This window comes from Mus caroli, chromosome 5 (genome assembly GCF_900094665.2).
Source record: "Mus caroli chromosome 5, CAROLI_EIJ_v1.1, whole genome shotgun sequence".
Classification (NCBI taxonomy): Eukaryota; Metazoa; Chordata; class Mammalia; order Rodentia; family Muridae; genus Mus; species Mus caroli.
In genome coordinates this window covers 140821743-140826415 of record NC_034574.1, presented here as the reverse complement: position 1 = coordinate 140826415, position 4673 = coordinate 140821743, and the positions used below count along the sequence as shown (strand labels likewise).

The 4673-nt window shown below is 43.8% G+C and overlaps 1 long non-coding RNA gene across 1 annotated transcript in view; it reads left to right on the top strand.

Moving 5' to 3' along the window:
• The window catches only part of LOC110295323, a 33039-nt gene extending 29418 nt beyond the window's left edge, over positions 1–3621 (top strand). Inside the window, exons 2-4 of the long non-coding RNA XR_002378045.1 lie at positions 1705–1822; positions 2880–3099; positions 3234–3621. This is a non-coding gene — a long non-coding RNA (uncharacterized LOC110295323). The remainder of the gene's footprint in view (positions 1–1704; positions 1823–2879; positions 3100–3233) is intronic.
• Positions 3622–4673: the final 1052 nt, after the last annotated feature.

Genomic DNA, 4673 nt, shown 5'->3' with positions numbered 1-4673 from the left:
CTTCCTTCCTTCCTTCCTTCCTTCCTTCCTTCCTTCCTTCCTTTCTTTCTTTCTTTCTTTCTTTCTTTCTTTCTTTCTTTAGATTTATTTATTATGTGTAAGTACACTGTAGTTGTCTTCAGACACTTTTTCTTCTCTCTCTGGCCCACTTGCTCCGGCCCGCTCACTCCAGCTTGCTCCCTCTGGCCTGCTTGCTTCGGCCCAAAGATTTAATTATTTATTATACATAAGTACACTGTAGCTGTCTTCAGATGCACCAGAAGAGGGCGTCAGATCCCATTACAAATGGTTGTGAGCCACCGTGTGGTTGCTGGGATTTGAACTCAGGACCTTCAGAAGAGCAGTCAGTGTTCTTAAATGCTAAGCCATCTCTCCAGCCCAAAAAAAACTATTTTCTTGACCTGGCTTCTAAAATCTGTTTCTATAAAGTTTCCCTAGTCTCAGGACATGCTTTATTCTATTTATTTTGCTAACTTCTGTTTTCATCTGCTCTGGTAAGTGATTTAGTGCCGAAGATGTGTAGGCCCCTCAGTTTACTTGGCACTGGAAAGGACTGACTGGTCATCTTGATTAGAGAGTATTGTTAAATAGCCTTTCTTTTAAACATTTTTTTAAATTACTTTTTTTTTTTAATTAAAATTTTGTGGGGCTGGAGAGATGATTCAGCAGTTAGGAGCACTGGCTGTTCTTCCAGAGTTGCTGGGTTCAATTCCCAGCACCCACTTGGTGGCTCACAACCATCTGTAACTCCAGTTCCAGGGGATCTGACAGTGTCACACAGACACACATACAGGCAAAACACCAATGCACATAAAATAAAAATAAATAAATCTTTTTTTAAATTAAAATTTTAGCCACATGGGGTAGTATACTCTTTTAATCCTAGTCCTAAAAGTGAGAGGCAGGCAGAGCTGTGTGACTTCAAGGCCAGCTTGGTCTTCATAGCAAGTTCAAAGACAGCCAGGGCTACATAAAGAGATTCTATCTCACACCCCTTTCCCCCAAAAAATTAAAAATAAAAAAATTAGTCTGGCAGTGGTGATGCCTGTTCTTTTTTTGTGTGTGTTTGTTTGTTTGCTTGCTTGGAGACAGGAAATTTCTGTGTAGCCCTGGCTTTCCTGGAACTTACTCTGAAGCCCAGGTAAGGTGAGAGAACATCCCCCAGAGGTAGCTCTCTCTCAGTACCATAGTTAAGGAACCCTGTTAGTCTTGCAGACACTGCCTGGATCCCTCCTGAGCAGACCATCTGGTCTGTTGCTGTTTTCTGCTTTCCGTGGGCAACATTTTGTTAGTTTTGTTAACCTTTCTGCCATGTTATGGTAGGATGACGTTTCTTCTTGTCTCTAGTACGCAACCATCACCATTTTATTTAAAACATAGTCTACAATCTTCCAAAGTCCCAGGAAGCCTTTTACAAGCCAATATCCTCAAAGTTTCAGTGGGCCATCAGTGCCCAAACTAATGAATGTTGTATATGTATATGTGTATGTATATATGTATTGATGTATACACACACATACATACATATATATATATATATATATATATATATATATATATATATATATATATATATACACATATATATAAAGTACACATACACACACATACAACAGGTTTTGTTTCAGAATACCCCACTTCCAGAATCTGTTTGCTTCTCTTTCTCTGCTGCAAATATTTGACAGCTATCTTATCTCTAACCAGGTCATCATGGAAGAACTCAGGAAGGACAGACAGGGTGGGCCAGCCTAATCCAGTGAGCTCAGATACTTGTCGATGTATCAGTTCACACTGCAATCACCTGAAGGCTCAACACAGCAAGGTAACGAATTCCAGGCTGGCCTGGGCTACAGAGTAAGATCTTATCTCAATCCACCACAGCATGTGAGGCTACTTTTTCAAGGCTTGTGACCCTAAAGAACAACCTCTCTTTTTTTTCTTCCTCTTTGCTTGTTTTTGGTCAGGGTATGTACTGGGGCTGGGACCCAGAGCCTTGAGTGAGGTGCTGCTTACCCTGGAGCACACTGGAGAGATTCCATCAGTCAGGAAGGGTCTAAGTGAAAGAGGAAAAATGGGGAGGAAGGGAAGCTATGACCCGGACATAGCTGTGGCCATCAGAGTCACCTTGAGCCCAGTGGCTGTGCTTGCTGTAGGTGGCCAGGGATCTGGGAACTAATGCAGAAAGATCCGCACCCTCACACATTTAAGAGGCTTTTAGTGATGGGGAGCTACAAATGTGTGCCATTGAGTTTGCCTCTTAGACTTTATAGAAGTGGGGACAGAGATGCATGTAAGGACTAAAGGCACTGTGCATGGCTCCTCCCTTCCCTAAATGAAGATCTAGTAACTTCTTCCCTTAAGGGGGCCATTACTGCACCAACACAAGGGAGCAAATCTGAGGAAGGCAGAGAATGAGGAGGCCAGAAGGAGTCACTGTGGTCAAAGTTCCAACGCAGGACACAGTTTGATAGTTCTGGGCACCGTGTCTTCCAGGCTAAAGATGGAGGGTGTGTATCTATGACACAGGATGCTCTGGTGGGGCAATCCTGGAAAAACCTGAGGCATGTGTGGATGAAAACATGAAATAAAAGGACGCAATCACTCCTAAAGTATGAAGAAGATTGTTATTGTGATATAAGGGAAGAAGCAGGCAAGGGGTAGAGTCCAGGCTGGACATGGCCATGACAGGAGTGAGGGGGAGGGAGAACAAGAGAATAAATCTGAAAGAAGGAGAGAAAGAAAGAGAGAGAGAGAGGGGAAGGAAGGAAGGAAGGAAGGAAGGAAGGAAGGAAGGAAGGAAGGAAGGAACTAAAATTCATTCAGAATCAAGAAACTAGGAAAACACCCTAAACAAGAATACATATTGAATTTGTCATTAGATGTATAATGAGACACTCAATCACCAGAGAACGCATATTGGAAATGGGATGCCACTATACCTCTGCCCACCCATCAGAAAGGCACGATGAAGATGGCAGAGTGTACCGGGTTGGTAAACTGTGGATATAACCAATAGAACCACTTTGCCAGACTCTGAGACAGCACCCACCAAAGTTGGATATGAATACCCTACGATCTAGTCCTGGACCCAGTCCACAGGTATGTGCACAGTTCACTAACCGGCACACGTTCCACTGTCCATAGTAGCCTGGGTTGTGGCAGCTCTGAGCTGGACACTACCCAAGGATCTAGTCACAGCAGCAGCAGAGACAAACCTGTCCTAATGTTTTCAGACAAATGGAGTACTCTAAAGCAATGAAAAGGTAAACAAACAGCTACGTGCAAAATACATGCAAGCGTCCTAAAGACAGTGGAGAACAAAGGAGACAGGAGACAAAGGGCACACATTGGGACTCTGTTCCGAATGATGTTCCAAGCCAGGCAGAGGCAGCTTTACTGGCCGGAAGCAAGACGGGGGGTACTGGAAAGGAGTGTTGGAGCTTCTGGGGTGTGACCATGGTTTTTCTTGTATTGGTGGCTGATTCTATGGGTGTGGAATGCTGTGACCCTTTAATACAATTCCTCGTGTTGTACTAGCCCCCAACCATAAAATGATTTTTGTTGCTAGTTCATAACTGTAATTTTGCTATTGTTATGAATCCTAATATAAATATCTGATATAAATTCCCTGTGAAAGTGTCATTTGATCCCAAAGGGGTCACAAGCCACTTTGGTAGGTTGAGAACTACCGCTGTAGTGGAGCAGGACTTATAGAATGAATACATATTTATATCTATGTCTATATGCATTGTTTATGTTGTTTATATTATTCCTATTACTTACATTGTTTATATTATTTAACATTCACATTCATATTATATCAGAAAGCTTATAGTCTGTGGTCCAGCTTAGTCCAACAAGGACTGTCTACTGGAAGGTCCAAGAATCCAGTAGTTGTTCAGTCCCCAAGACTGAACTGGTCTCAGCTGGTCTTGAGAAGACACTGGGATCCTGAAGCAGTAAGCTCTAATACCAGCGGTGCGATGGGCTTGCCAGTGAGAGCAAGAACAAGCAGGCAAAGGAAGCGAGCTTCCTTCATCCATGGGCTATCGGCAGGTGTGACCCAGCTTAAAAAAATAGACCTTCCCACCTCAAAACATCTGGCTTAAAGGTGTATCCTCCTACCTCAAAGATATAGATTAACAGTGGGTCTTCCAATTTCAAATGATTTAATTAAAAAAAAAAATCCTCACAGGTATACCCAGCCATTTGGGTTTTAGTTAATACCAGATGGAGTCAAGTTGACAACCAAAACTAGCCATTGAAGGCCTGCAGATGATGGGGACCATTCAGGGTCACCATGCCCCAGGGCTACTGTGGAGGCAAATATGTAGTGTCTGCTTGTCTTATATGCGACCTTAATGCCATCCATTTATTCACAGACAAAAGGCTTCAGACCAGTCCTTAATCAGAGCACAGAGGCCAAAACCACTAGACTGCACTGTCTGTAGGATAGCAAGGGTATTCATATCCCAAAGTGCGTGTAGGGTAGTAAGGGGCTTCGTGGATTACTGGAGGGTCATGGGGGCACCTTCCATATGTGTATCCCTGCCAGTGCTTGTCCTAACCCGCCCACTGGTTGGCAGAGACCAAGGAAAAGAAAGGTTGCTTTGAGGACAAAGAAAAGTGACTCTCGGGGGGGGGGGGGGGGGGGGGGGGGGGGGGGGGGGGGG